We start from the raw sequence: 16,606 nt of genomic DNA on the forward strand, positions 1-16,606 counted from the left end.
TCACCAAGAATTGTCTACAAAAGGATTCCTTGTTCCCTCTCAGCAACAACCAAACTCATCCAAACCTCTTCATGCTACTCAAACCACACACAGCAGCAGCCGCCTCACACAGCAGCCTTGCGCATTGAAAATCATTATTAAAATGCCCCCCATTTTAGCTATACAGGGATTCAATCTGAACAACTAATCCATGTAATTAACTGCCACAAACCCCTAGCTTTTAGACAAACAAAAATAAAATTCTTTTATAATCATGTACTGGCTGATAGATATAAGGCAGATGGAGAAAGAATGGCATTTCATACATGTTGGCACAGATGAGAAAAGATGGCAGAGAGCACAAATTGTATGTCAGTTCTTCTGAATGACCACCTCAAGGATTGTCAAGGCCAGTCTCTGCATAAACATTTGACCTTCTCGTTTTGCTTGCTTGGGGGCAGAACTGTTACACTTCCTCACCTTTTTCTCTGTTGCAGATCTGTTTCACAGTGATGCACCAGCAGCTAAAGGTTAAAATCAGGACATGTATTACAGTTTAAACTGAGAATGCCTGTAAATAGCTAGGACCAGATTGAACACAGGAGAATCCTTACGAATAGTGAAGTGCAGGGACCCATCCTGAGCAAGGACCTCATCTAGATTATTTACCGTTCCCTGAAAAAAGTCCTAAAGAGCCCCACCAGAAATTGGGGGCTATAATGCTTTTATAGGATTTACCGTAAACAGAATGGGAACTCTTTGTGGAGGTATTGATTTCATCCAGAACCAGAACCACTAATTACCACCACCCATCTCACCAGCAAAACACTTAAAACAAGTTGTTTCCTTGTTGACTGTTTCCTTCCCTTTGAGCCAAAGTCTGGATGCTAAAAACTGTCGTGCTTTTGGTGAAGAGAAAAATCAGAAGAGAGTCAAGTGGTAATTGATTTTTTTTCCTGCTCCCCCTTACAACATGGTGCCAGTTTTGCTTTGAAGGCCAAAAAATATTTTTGACAGCTCTTTTTGAAAAGGGAGAGTGCTGATATTTCACTTCACTTCACCCCTCCTCCTCCTCCACCACAGGTATTCTATCACGAATATGGGTGTGTGAATTCAGTGACAATTCTCCAATGTACAAAGCACCCTGCCAGAATTATTTAATTCTTTACCGAGTCCTGTAATTATTTCATTCATATACCCATTGCTGTTTGGCACAAAAGGCATGTTTTTACTTGGCCTACTGTTCAAAGACCATTTTTCAGGAAGAAAAAGACAACACTTGGGGAACTTCCAGAAAACCTATTTATTGAGCATCCATCCTGATTTGTTTGCAGGGAGATTAGATAGCATCGACTGTTTTATTATTTTATTTTTTAAAATTTCTATACCACCCGTCTCCCAGGATCACAGGGTGGCTTACAATATAAACCATTTACGTTGAAATGTTTCCTGGAAGGTTAAATGATGTTTCATCCAAGTGTTCCTACACTTTCCAGTGCATTTTTTTATAATTTTCCTTAACATAAAAATTCTTAAAAAAAAAAAAAAGGAAGCAGTGGTGACACACCAATGAGATGTGACTCTTAATCCAAAATACTTTTCATCTGGCTCCTTGAGATCATTTGTTACCCAGTTTAATACAGTCTGTTTTGCATTCTGAAATATTTCTGAAAGTCAGAAAAGGAAATGTATCCAAACTTTATAAATGTCTGATCTGGAGTATCCCAGCCATAAAATATAAAGTGGTGTCTGGAATCCTGTTTGAATATATCATCAGGATGCTGTTAGCCACGGCTCAATACTCAACTCATGTAAACCTTTGATTGTAACTTCTCACATTCTTTTCGAATGAGGTGATATGCAATTGAGATTCCTGCCTGATGTTTTTTAAGACCAGTTGTTATGCTCCAAACAGGGGTTTTTCCTTGACCATTTAACTCCAGACATATTAATATAATTAAATGGTTTCTGAAACCTGGAAAAATCATTACGCCTTTCATGATGGAAAAGCAATTGTCTTCAGGAGTTTTTTTTTAAAGACATATATCTTCAGGACCCTTTTCAAAGTTCTGATCTCTGATGGTGGTAGAATCAGTCTGTTCAGAAAACATGAATGCAGATTTCTTTGGAAGACATAGTTAAAAACCCAAGGAGGTTGACAGGTTACTGCAACCATTCACTTAAATGGAACAAAGCACGCAGAGTCATTTTCTGAAATGGGAGGCCAAGCCTGCTGGAATAGATAGATGGATAGATAGATAGATAGATAGATAGATAGGAGGGAAACTGAGAAAAATGGGGGGGGACACACACACAATATTTTGTTTGTTTGCAAGTTTTTCTCTTTCATGTCTAGAGCCAGCCCAATACATTTTGTTATCTGAGGCAAAGAACAATACATATTTATTTTTATATATTTATTTTTACACCCCCCCAAAGGCTTTGCAAACCATCTTCAGAGGCAGCCCTACATATAATACATTGAGGTAATCTAACCTGGAGGTTATCAGAGCATAAGCAACAGAGCTTAGACTATCCCTGTCCAGATAGGGGTGCAGCTGGGCCACCAGCCAAAGCTAATGGAAGACACTCTGCACTGCTGAGGATGCCTGAGCCTCAAATAACAGCTATGAATCCAGAAGTACCACCAACCTGCCTACCTGCTCTTTCAGAGGGAGTGTAAACCTATCAAAAGCAGGCCATCGCCTATCAGTCCAGTCTAGGGAACTACCAACAAACAGCATCTCAGTCTCATCTGGATTGAGCTTGTTTGTAGGCCCTCATCCAGTCTGCAACCTTCCACTACCGCACCTGCAGATGTAAAGGAGAACTAGAGTTGTGTGTCATCAGCATGTTGCTGACAACATACTCCAAAACTCCAGATGATACCACTCAGATAATGACTATAACTCTACCCACTTGTCCTGTTCTGTCTCTAAAAGCCTCTTCCGCAAAATGGACCACAAAAGACCTGTGTTTGTTTATTGCTTATTGTTGATTCTTTAATGTAAAGTTCCAATAGTATGAAATCAATAATACAGTCCTTTTTTCAAGGTTGCAGAATGGACTCATGAAACTGTTTAACATCAGGAATAACTTTCTGATGGTTAGAGCTGCTCAACAGTGGAACAGACTCCCTTGTAAGGCTGCAGGGGGTTGGAGCAGATGATCCCAGCGTCCCTTCCAACTCTACAGTCCTATGAGACTATGATTCTATAACAAATCAAACGCCATGAATGTATTGCCTAAGATGTTGTTTTTGTTTCAAACATTGCAAATTGTGGACAAGACGGAGTGTTTCAGGAAGTGGCAGAGAGATATTTCTAAATTTGTCTGGCAGGGCAAAAAGCCCAGAATTAAGTTTAAGATATTAACTGATGCGAAAGAAAGAGGGGGCTTCGCCCTGCCAGACTTAAAACTGTATTATGAAGCCGCAGCTTTCTGCTGGCTAAAAGACTGGCTACTTCTTGAAGACACTGATGTGTTGGATTTGGAAGGTTTTAACAATGCTTTCGGTTGGCATGCATACTTATGGTATGACAAAGTTAAGATCAATAAGGCCTTTAAGAACCATATTGTCAGGAAAGCAGTATTTAATGTCTGGATAAAATACAAAGACTTATTGGAAAACAAGACTCCGAGGTGGCTTTCGCCTCTGGAAGCTAAGGCCCGAAAAAGACCCAATATGGAGGCCAAATGGCCAAAATATTGGGAAATATTAGAAAAAGATGGAGACAATTGGAAATTGCAGAGTTTGGAGAAAATGAAGGATAAAGTGCGAGACTGGTTACATTACGCTCAGATTAAAGAAGTTTTTAAAAATGACAGAAAGTTAGGGTTCCAGGTGGAGAAATCGAAATTGGAAACAGAATTGCTAGAACCAAAGACTAAGGTACTATCTAGAATGTACAACTTGCTGTTAAAATGGAATACACAAGACGAAACGGTTAAATCGGCCATGATAAAATGGGCACAGGACATTGGGCATAACATTATGTTTGAGGACTGGGAAAGGTTGTGGACCACTGGGTTGAACTTCACCGCATGTAATGCTCTGAAGGAAAATGTAATGAAAATGATGTATAGGTGGTACATGACCCCAGTTAAACTTGCCAAAATATATCATTCGTCTGACAATAAATGTTGGAAATGTAAGGAAAATGAAGGAACATTCTTTCATCTCTGGTGGACTTGCCCTAAAGTGAAGGCCTTCTGGGAAATGATATATAATGAGTTGAAAAAAGTATTTAAGTATACCTTCACTAAGAAACCAGAGGCCTTCCTTCTGGGTATTGTCGGCCAGAAGGTGTTAAAGAAGGACCGAACATTTTTTCTGTACGCAACAACGGCAGCAAGGATACTTATCGCCAAGAACTGGAAAACGCAAGATCTACCCACATTGGAAGAGTGGCAGATGCAGCTGATGGACTATATGCAATTGGCCGAGATGACTGGCAGAATCCGAGACCTGGGAGAAGAGAGGATTGAGGAAGACTGGAAGAAATTTAAGATGTACTTACAAAAACATTGTAATTTGTTTGAATGTTAAGAAGGATGCTAGATTATAAATAATTGGCCACCACTAAATTAGATCTGAATTTGATTATAAGTGAGGTTAAAGAAAACACAAACCTTTTGGAGAATTACTAGATTGTATTTAAATGAGTGGATACAAGATTGTAAACAAGTTGATAATTTGCTTGGAAAAACTTTTTAACGATGTAAGTGGGAGCGGGAGACGTGAGGGAGTCCAAAGAAGTGATGAAACCACGTTTTGATATAAGCAATGTTGTTTATTATTTGGGTATTTGTATCAAAAAACTTTAATAAATATTTATTTAAAAAAAATAATATAACAAATCAAACGCCTCTTTATTTAATCTCCCTTTGGCTCCCTTTGCTGTTTTTGCCATCTGTGCAAGTTTGAGAAAATAGGAATCTTAGTTAATCAATTAGCATCCTAAGATTTAACAGCTTCTCCCACATGTAACAGCAGGGTTAAGTTATGGTTATATCAAGTATGTTGCTTCTCAACAAGCAGATTAACAATGAGTATCTTAGAGCACGCATGACTCATTTATGACCTTTCCTGACAAATTCCATGGCATTTTCCATATAGAACCACCCTGGATCAGAAAATGCTCTTACTTGAAATAACATCGTGTACCAGTATATTGCTGGCAAAAATATAATGCCCCTAAGTCCAGATTTTAAAGTCTGAAAACCTTGGAACTTCCTTCTGTTTCCACATCCCATGCTATTGTTGCTATCTCAAGTTGCGAGTGAAGCAAGCATTGAGAAATTCTGGCTTCAGGCCCAAAGAGCCAGCAGGGCCACGTGTAATACAATACAGTATTAGCATGTGAGAAATAATAACAGAAATAATCATAATCAAAGTTAGCATTTATGTAGCACTTCCAAACTCTTCAATGTTATTCATATGCATCTTAAGGGAAGAGACCACAGCTCATACTTTGTACACAGACCTCAGATTTGATCACTGGCATTTTCAGTTGTTCCTTTTTAAAAAAAGGAAAAAAGGAGCAAGTTATAGACTTAAAGACTTACCTGGACCTCTGGAAAACCACTGCTAGTCAGTAATTTGTGAAGCAAAATTTGAGCAGGCAGGTGTTCTCTCTGGTCTAACACTTTTCTTCCTCTGTATCAGGGTGGAGGGTAAGCCAAACAAAAACCATAGAAGCTACAGAAGGATTTCATACCCAACACCTGGAAGCTGCATCTCAGCTCAAACCTCCGAATGAGGCACAGCTGTGAGTGTGAGGAGTGAGCAGGTGGAGCAGCCCCTCAGTCTGAACACTGCTTGGGGAGAGTCAGATTGAGAGAAAAAAAGAAGGGAAAGAATGAGGCTAGGAATGAGAAAGAAACAGAAGGCAGGAGTGGTGGATGGTTCCAGAGGCAAGCTTGGGAACAAACAAACCCAGCAAGCAGCAAATGAGGCTGGAAAGGCAGATGGCTTGGTGAGCAGCAACCTAGATGAGAAAAAGTAGCCACATGGATAAAGCTTTGATCCTTTTGGAGCTCTTCACAATCCATTTTTGTTTTAATCACCCTGAACAATTCCGCAAACTTGGCCACCTCACAGTTTATTTATAACTGTGGGTTCTTAATAAACAAGTTAGAAAACACAGGTTCCACTTTCCACATCCCTACCTGGAAAAACTGTCAATTTATCCTTACTTTTTGCTTCCTATTTCTTAACCAGTTTCTGATCCAGAAGAGGACCCTGTCTCTTATCCCATGACTGCCCTGAAGTCTTCGGTGATGTTTTGTCAAAAACTTTTTCAAAGTCTAAATACACAATATCAACTGGATCTCCCCTATCTATATGGTTGTTTACACTTTCAAAAAGCTGTAACAGGTTAGTGATACAGGACTTGCCCTTGCAGAAGCCAGCTGGCTCTACTTCAGTAAGGCTTATTCTTCTCTATGTTCGGTTACTGTATTTTGTCTTTAAAAATACTTTCCAACAGTTTCTTCATAATGGATATTTTCTTTTGCTATTCTTAACCTTGGCTAACAAATTTCATATATTTTAAAAACCTGACAGAAAAAGGTAACAGGAATTCTACTTATTTATTTAACATAATTTATTATGAATTTAAGAATTGTCTTGAATCAGAAAAAGACCTCTAGTGAACACACAGCCTCAAGTTTACAGCACAATTCACATTTTCTTAATTATTTCAGGCCGAATCATTGTTCTGAAATTTAAAAGGCCTCTTAGTTTTTGGAGGTCTACCTACATTAAATCCCTGTTACAAACTTGTTAATTTGGTTTCTATTGCATTTTTAAAAAAACCACCTCAGGATAGAGAATATCACTTCTCTTTCATTTCTTATACAGCCTCTGTGCTGGACATCCCATGGTCTCATGCTGCACACTTCTTTCAAAGCCTGGGAATTCCTGGTGCTTGCTTTTCTATTTCCACAGCTTTGCTATGGACACCTGTTCCAAATGCAATTGGAAAAGCTTCTCTGCATCCCAGACCTTCATTTTCTGGCCAACACGAAACCCTTTTACAGGCTTAAAGCACAATACTGTGTTTCATTTTGCTAGGGTCTGAAACTTTTATGAAAGAGCTTTGTGCTACAAAACTGTTTTTGCTTGATAATCAAGCTTTTGCAATTTGTTCCAGTTTGCACAACTCTTGGGCAGCAATTCCCGAATTCTCTGCTCAGGCTTCAATATTATAAAATAACATGCTCATGTGCAGTCCAAATATTCACTTGTTGAAGATACTTCCTGCTATATCTCTGCATGATTGGGAATTTGTCCTTTACTTGGTCAGGCTATCTTGCCCAGGATTAGATAACTGCCAGCAGCTGTCCAGGATCTCAGCCAGAGGTCTTCTCCATCACCTATTGTCAGATCCATCAACCTTGAGGGCAAGGTTCTCCTTTCGGTTCCAAACATTGTGGAGCTTAAAGATCAAGTGGCATATCAAAGAAACCAAAAAAATAATCAGTTTCTTCCTTCTTTGTAGTGACCTTCTAACTTTCCACCATCAGCAATATTGTTTATTTTTCAGTAACTTAAAATGCTTCCTTCTGTGCGTATTTTCATTATGAAACAGATTGGAAAGTAGAACAAAAAACCCTTGCAAAATTACCCCAAAAGTAATTGCAGCCACTTTTCAATGTTTAATATCCTGTCCATTTAAATTTTTTACAAGATGTAAATGGCAATGAAATCACACTATTTGCTAACTGATTGCCATTTTTTTTTGTTTCATCCCACAGCACTTATTAAGTGAAGTCGAGGGAGGCAATGCTAAGAAATCATGATCAAATATTTTGCTTTACATAAAAAGATGATTAATTACAAAGGGGTGCAAGGCAACCTGAAAATATTTACCAACTTTTTTTTTGATATATAAAAAAGCTAAATTACTTGCTTATGAATTAAATTTTGTAATAATAATAAATAATAATAATAATAGCAGCAGCAGCAGCAGCTACGAAAGCATATATTTAGGGATTCGGCTGTATGCCCAAGTCATAAACTCCTGAAAACAAGAGCTTATAATGGAAGTTTTGACATAGCTTCCACTACGGGGTGGAAGGTTGCGGAACCATGACAGTGCCAAGGCTATAAAATCCAACACCACCAACTTACAACTTCGTACCAAAAATAACCAAAAAGGAAACAAATAGGAACACATTAAGAAATTAGACACATACTCTGTTAAAACTTTTAAAGGCTAATAAAATGCCATAGACCCGTTAAAGAGTATTCTGTGAATATAAGAATCGGCGCCAAATAGTATCAGGGATTTCAGAAGGAAAAATAAATTTTAACAAATGCGAGGGCTTCCAGCCGAAGTGACAATTGACCGCCTATTCTCAGGACAATTTCAGACAGCGACAGGAAGAGGGGTTTTTCCCCCCTTGCTAACTTTTGGCCTGCCTTGGCATGTGCCAAGCCTGTTATGTGAACCCTTGTGTTATGTAGCACATTCATCTGTCAGCACACTTGCAGTGCTCCATGTTACATTACAGCCAAGGCTTGCAGTGCTCCACAAGTTCCATTTATATCCAGCTTTTCTTCCCAATAGCTTGAGAGTTGTGCATGGACTGTGGGCATGTTTGACTCCTCCCTCCTTTGACTGTCACCAGGCAGGAGCCATTGCGTCAGGCTGTAGCAGAGGTGTTTAGAACAGGGCCCCTCTATCAGTGCAGTGAGAGATGAGAAACTTTTGGCTCCTCTCTGTCAACTTTCCCACCCAGTGCCGGATTTATGTATAAGCTAAACAAGCTATAGCTTAGGGCCCCACTCTCTTGGGGGTCGCCAAAAAAAAATAAAGGGGAAAAGAAACTGGATGTACATTTCCAAAATATAAGATAAAAAAACAAATAAAATAAAACTTACATACAGCAAGAGTTTTGTGTTGTGCAAGCTCCTATGATGTAAGTAATGGGCCCTGCCTGCTAGCCTGCTCCCTAAAATACCACTGGTTTGCTCATTTCTATATATAGGTTGCCTACATTCTGCATGTGCAAATGGCTTTAGATACCTATTAGGTCCATAAATTACCATATAGTGTATATTCAACACAAAAAACAGCGGCAATTTGCTGTTGACAAAAGACAGCTGGACATATAAAGAGCTCCGTTACCTTCAGTAGCTTAGGGCCTCATCAAACCTACATCCAGCCCTGTTCCCACCCCAGCTGGTTCTTAGAAGAGGACCTGAGTGCTTATTTCCTCCACCCTCCCACTCCATATTCTTTTTGTGTCATGTCTTTTTGGATTGTAAGCCAAAGGGGCAAGGGATGTATTGTTTGTATGCAAGGCCCTTAGTGAGTTTAATTCATTAATGAACTTGTAAAGCCCAACCAGTTTAATTTCTTTGGTACATCTGCATTAGTGCCATCAGAGCCAGCCTTTGCACTGAATTCAGCCTGTAATGCTGAAAACCCCCAAAACAAAATTCAGGTTTTAGGAAGCCCTCAGTAAAGTGCCATCTGATGGACCCCTTATTACTTTGGTGGGTCCTTATGCTAGGTTGTCCAGCAGCATCAGTGAACTGCAATCAATAGCTAGTGCTTTAGGGGTGCCATACTCATTTCCCACCAAGCAACATCACTCCAGGGCAGTGGTAGGAAGGCTTCAGGTTTGTCAGATCTTTTTTGTTTTTTCTAGAACTCCAAGAGGTACCAGCCAGAGCCAGGCACAAAAGGCCTATAGTTGGAATGAAAGAACAGCGTGCCTCTGAGCACATTCTAAGCCGATAAGTACTGCTAATGAAAACAGATTTTCACACAAAAGACCACTTCTGGTTAGCCTTCTTCATTTCAGCTACGCAATTAAAGTGGGGGAATTCATTTTTTGTCTTCGGTGTTAAATAAATAGGAAAGCCCCGGGGATCTACTAGAACAGGCTTCCTCAACCTCAGCCCTCCAGATGTTTTTTGCCTACAACTCCCATGATCCCTAGCTAGCAGGACCAGTGGTCAAGGATGATGGGAACTGTAGTCTCAAAACATCTGGAGGGCTGAGTTTGAGGAATCCTGTACTAGAATCTTAGAATCAGAATTGTAGAATTGGAAGGGACCCTGAGGATTATGTCGTCCAACCTCCTGCAGTGCAGGAATATGCAGCTGTGCCATATGGGGATCAAACTTGCAACCATGGCATTACCAGCACCACACTCTAAACAACTGAGCATCAATGCCCCAGAGCAATGTAAGAACACAGGAGAGCCTGTGGAGATTCGTGAAGTCCAATGTCCTGTTCTCACTGTGGCCAACCAGATGCATGTGGGAAGCCAGCAAACAGGTCATGGACGCAACAGCTCTCCTGCAGTTTCAAACAACTGGTATTCAGATGCCTCCAACAGCATCCTTGAGCAATCTCTGGATGGTCACTCAGTAGCTCTGATCCACCCTTGCTCTAGGGCACTGGGGAAATTAAGATGGTGTCTCCCTAGGCCCACCTCTCTGGCCCAGGGGAGCCCAGGGCAGTGTTGCCATGCTGCTGTCAGGCCTTAGAACACAAGTAGTCTGAAGCAGCTGCAGAGCAGCACAGGCTGAACTTCTCCTGCTGCAGCCACCACAGACAGAAATGGGCAGTCTGTTTGGCCCTAAGTAAGATGAGATTCATGCATTCCTATGACCATGTGCCTGTTGCTCAGAGACTGCTTCTAACTGACTAGAGCGCCATCTTGCTGCCTTTAACAGGGCAGAAGAACCTAGGCCCTTCCAGATGTTGTTGGACTGCAGTGCTCATCACCCCTGATTGTTGGCCCTGCTGACTAGGGCTGATGGCAGCTGGAATCCAATGACATGTGGAGAGCCGCAGGTTACCCACCAGTCTTTAATGGGTACAAATGACAGCCAAGTAGGTTGCTTGGATCCTGTGGTTAGTTCCTGTCTCAGAACTTTGAAACCAAGAATGCACCAGGCTTGTAATTAACTCACTTCACCATTTCTGAAATGAGAGTTTTGCTGTTGCCCTTCCCTCCATCTCTTGGTATGTGTGTACACACACCCCTGATAGAATCCAGTTTCTATGCATAAAATGTATCTGTTGTGCAGAGAAATATTTGTGGGCATCTCACCAGTGCTTGTCTACTACAGGTCAATGATCGCTCTGTTTGTAAGAGTCTTTCACTTGTGGCATGCAAATACCATATTTTGAATATCACTAACAAGCGTCTCCTGGGACAAGGAACAAGTGTCAAGTGTGCATGACAGTCTTCATGGCTGCACACAACCTATACCTTTAAGCTCTTTTCAACTTTGGTTCCTGAGCGATTTTTTTTTTATTTAAAAAAATTGTTTGCACAAAGTGCTGCTCCAGTAGACTAAACAAATGGAATGGCATGGAGACTTAGGTTATAGGTAGAAGTGCCAAAGTATACAGTATTGAAGCTCTAGTAAAGAAGGAAGGCTAAGCCAATATTTTGGAGAAATAATATTGCCTATTTTCTGCTGTAGCATTAATACGTTTTTAACGGGATTAAAACAGCTCCATTGGCATCCCTAGTATTGCCAAGCACAGTTCAAGGGGCTGCTGCTTGGGACCAGGATATCTCAAATCATCAATTCAGACCACCCCATATTTTCAGATCTTCTGCTAAGGCCTATTCTGAAGCCCCTCCCCACCTACTGCCTTGGTGGAGAGCCTGTGACCCTCAGCTACCATGGCCAGTAGTCACAGGTGATGGGAGTTAGTTCATTTGGAGAACCACAGGACCCACTTCTTGAGCAGCCTCACATGCAGCTATTTGGATAGTACATCAACGGCCCCGAGCCTCCAGCTTCGCTTGCCATCTCCTGTGAGCCTGGAGGTCATGAGAAGAAACTGTCCCAGACCTCAAGTAAACCACACAGGACAAGTTGTTTATCAAGCATCCATCCTGATTAGTTTGCAGTGTGGTTAGACAATGTTGGAATTAAAGCAAGAGGGTTATCCTCTGCATTTCCCCATCACTTTCCTTACTGCAAAAAGCTCAGTCTTTGGGAGAAGTGGATTTGTTGAGCAAGACCTTCCACTCAACTATAATTGCATGACCTGAATTTGCTAGTATGTGATTGAATCCAGAAGCAGTCTGGGAGTGCCCACAGATCCCTAGTTAGGCTGAAAGCGTGTTCCACTTTGTCACCCCCCATTATTGAGTTTCAAAGAGATTATGAGGAGCCATTATGGACATTCTTTAAATGTTCACTCACACAGCCTAGCACCCTGTGAAGAGATTAAAGCAAGTGCTGGGTTCTTGCCATGTAGTTAAAGTTACCAGCAAATTTCCAAATATGTCTGCACTCATTTTATACATATTACTCCCAAGATAGCCAGGAGCCAGCTAGCATTCACAAAGCCGGTATAGTCTTTATCACACCCATTCTTTAACGTGATAATTTTTTGCAAGTCTTTTTTTCTTTCTTACTGAGCATTTGTATATCGTGGGTGACCAAAGATCTCTTGTAAAACAACAGGAGAGCTAACAGTATAATTTTCACAATGGATATTTAACATTTATAGCCAGATGTCCTACGTGAAAGTGACCTGGCAGCTGTGATTACTTTCTCTCACTAAGTAAATGACTGACATTATCTGTAACCAGATCTGTGTTTTGATTGATAAAGTTCCAGAAATAGCAGCTAGCTGCTCAACTATAAGCCCAATACGATTCAAAAGATAACCCTGGAAAATAAGTTTACTAGCCTAATTGCTACAGTGGGGAAATAGGAACTCCTAATACTAGAGAAAACTAGCAGTTTCATGCTTGTACCCCAAACAGTCTTTGTCCATGGAGTTTTCTTGGCAGGGATACTGGAGTGGCTTGCCGGTTCCTCCTCCAGGTGGATCACGTTTGGTCAAAACTCTCCACTATGACCTATTCATCTTGGGTGCCCTGCTCGGCATAGTTCATAGCTTCTCTGAGTTATTCAAGCCCCTTCGCCATGGCAAGGAGGACCCACTGTGGGAGGCAGTGGAAGACAGAAGTGCCTGGCGTGCTCTGGTCCATGGGGTCACAAAGAGTCGGACATGACTAAACAACTAAACAACAACAACCCCAAACAGTGGGTCCAGAGCATAAGCCATCATCCTGACTGACCCAAGCACCTCTTCCACAGCCTCAGGCCTTACCAATTGAAACTCATCCAACACAATAGGACCGGACACCCCTTGAGAGTCCTCTCCTGTAACAGTGGAGTCAAGATGTCAGTGAATGCAACAATTTTATCCTCAAAATGTTTTGCAAACAAGTCACAACAAGTTACCGTTGGTTCTGCCAGCCTTATGTTTGTATGTATACAGGAAGATATACAAGGACAAACTAACTTTAAAAACAGGTAAGCATAACATTAGGGACGTGGGTGGCGCTGTGGTCTAAACCACAGAGCCTAGGGCTTGCCGATTGGAAGGTCGGCAGTTCAAATCCCCGCGGTCCCAGCTCCTGCCAACCTAGCAGTTCGAAAGCATGTCAAAGGGCAAGTAAATAAATAGGTACCACTCCGGCAGGAAGGTAAACGGCATTTCTGTGCACTGCTCTGGTTTCACCAGAAGTGGCTTAGTCATGCTGGCCACATGAAAAACTGTCTGTGGACAAACGTCGGTTCCCTCGGCCAGTAAAGCAAGATGAGCACCACAACCCCAGAGTTGTCCGTGACTGGACTTAACGGTCAGGGGTCCCTTTACCTTTACCTTTAAGCATAACATTTATAAAAATAAAGATGATAGCTAGATGATAGATAGATAAAACCAGCATTTTAAAACACATCTGCATAATAACATTACATGTCTGGTTGATCTTGCCAAAACAAAAAAGTTTTCAGCAGATGCCAATGAAGGTGCCTTAATATTAAAAGGTGGGGGGTTCTAGTGAGTAGCCACTGCCACTCAAAAGGTTCGGTTCCTTACAGGTATGGAATGAATATTATGTGGAGCTTGTAAAAGTGCCAGTTCCACAGATTGAAGCATTTGAGTGGGCTCATGTTGTGCTCAAGGTGATCCCTCCAAGTAAAGTAGTCCCAAGCTGTTACATGCTTTTATATACTAACAGAGCAACTTGAATCTGGCCTGTTACTAATCTTACAGAACAAATATAGGAGCTTATTTTTCATTGTGATGCAAAAGAAAACCAAAAAAACAGTTCTTCATAAGAATGTTGTGATCTTCATGGTAAAGAATGAATTCCCAAGTCAGACATCCTTCCAAAGCAATATGCCACATTATTTGTCCACCGAGTTTGAGATTTATTTGCTCTGAAGGAGTTTTGGAAGCAAATGGCTAGGAAAGACAGTGATGAGATGAGAAGCTTAAGGATTAATGGGTTTATCCCCCATGATGTAATCTTACTCGAATGGCTATTGCCCATCCTCCCCCTTGTAATTACACCACACATTCCAAGAGACACCCCCAACAAAAAAAGCCTAATGCACTTCTCTTAAGTTGTATGTAAATGTGCATTTCTCTGAGGTTTAATTCAGCTGCTGCCAAAACATATGTGCCCACAGGAAGACTTTAAGAACTCCATAGGGGATAGAGATATAGAGAAACTGCAGTAGAACATGTTGGCTGCTGTCCATATTACAACACCACACTGAGAACTATTCCAGATGGAGAGGAATTCCAAAGGAGTTCAGACCCTCTGTCGAATGACAAGGCAGTGTATCAAACCAGAGATTAGGTCTGGAGAGATCCCGGAGCAGTTATTCCCCAGGGAATGACATAAAGTAGTCTACCAAAAGCATGCCGTGGAGTATCACCAGATGCAAGCACATAATCTGCATACCACAAACACACACTGGGGTTTGTTTAACGCAGTGAGCCATGGCAACTACCCTTTAGGATCTTTCCATCATCCAGAGCAGCTGCACCAAACTCCATCCTGAAGAGCTTGGAAGAAGCTTGCTCTTGTGCTTATATTTTATAAACACCACGCAAAGTATTCTGGAGGTGGGGTGGGGGTACAAATAAAGAAAAAGTGGGGGAAGTAGGTTCAGAGCTTAACACAGTATATAAGACAAGGAAAGGCTTCAGCTGAAATATAGGCAGGGTTCCCACAGGCAGTCAAACTGGCATGCTCACACGCATTAAAAAATTAAAACAGTTTGCATAAAATGCATGTGCTAATTTATGTATAGATGCAAATCTAGACATTATTACTATAGTTTAAATGAAAACATACATCTTCATTTATTTGTTTGTTTGTTATCCTGCCTCTCCCCACCCCCCACCCCAATGAGTCTAGGGCAGCAAACAGATACACATTTTAAACACGGTAACATTTAAAAGCAAAAGCATTCTAAAATAGATCAAAACATTCTAAGAGCAGTCACAGTTAAAAACCTTCCATCCATTGAGTGCCGTCGCCAGGAACAGCATTCGTCAGCCACCAAATGCCTGGGTAAACAGGAAAGTTTCCACATTCTTCCCAAGATTTTGTAATGATGGGAGTCAGGTGCATCCCACTATGGAGGGAACACCACTGCAAAGGTACCGTCACAGGTCAACACCAACCGGGCAGACAGAGTGATTGCAGTGGGGAAAACTGTGATCACAATAAATATTATATTAATTACACCCGGTGCTTTTTTCCTGGCAGAACACTGCCACAAGAGTCCATGGTTGCCCCTTGGCTGCTGCTGAGAAGCAAGGATAGTACTGGGTGGTGGGACATGGCACAGGAAGCAGATTGTGGCTCGCAACGTCCCTGCAGAGCAGAGGTGGTGGTAGCAGCTAGCAAGCTCAAGGTTTCTCCTCCTCACAGCTGCCATAAAATGATGGGTCAGATGGAGCCTGGGTGAGCTGGCTGTTTCTGCGCTGCCCCTGCCCCAGACCAGAGCAGCAGAGTGCAGGATGGACTTGGGAGGGGGAGTGCCCTCCTCCTCCTCCCACAGCCTGCAAGCAATGCACACGTTGACACAGCAGCTCACCCTCCTTTTCCTTGCATGGCAGCTTGGGGATGGACGCAGGAGAGAGAGAGAAAAGCAACTGACTGTGTGAGAGAGGAGTACGTTTCTGAGCACAATTCAAAGTGTTGGGATTGACCTTTAAAGCCCTAAATGGCCTTGGCCCAGTATACCTGAAGGAGCGTCTCCACCCCCATCGTTCTGCCCAGATGCTGAGGTCCAGCATCGAGCGCCTTCTGGCGGTTCCCTCACTGCGAGAAGCAAAGCTACAGGGAACCAGGCAGAGGGCCTTCTCGGTAGTGGCGCCCGCCCTGTGGAAGGCCCTCCCATCAGATGTCAAAGAGATAAACAACTACCTGACATCTACCTGACATTTAGAAGACATCTGAAGGCAGCCTTGTTCAGGGAAGTTTTTAATGTGTGACATTTTGATGTATTTTTAATCTTTGTTGGAAGCTGCCCAGAGTGGCTGGGGAGACCCAGCCAGATGGGCGGGGTACAAATAATAAATTATTAGTAGTAGTAGTAGTAGTAGTAGTAGTAGTAGTAGTAGTATTGGGCAATTGACCGGGGAACGGGAGTGCATGCATGTGTGCAATGGGTCAAAGTTGCATCCAGGAGCCACTGACTGACCACCCAATGGCTTAGCCAGCTGCCCCAAAGTGAGAGTGAGAGAGAGCAGGGGAGGGGAGGGGAGGAGTCTGGCCTCAGGAGCCCTGCCGGCAGGAAAGGTGTCTCCCACACCCA

This window comes from Podarcis gaigeae (genome assembly GCF_964106915.1).
Source record: "Podarcis gaigeae genome assembly, chromosome: 9".
NCBI lineage: Eukaryota > Metazoa > Chordata > Lepidosauria > Squamata > Lacertidae > Podarcis > Podarcis gaigeae.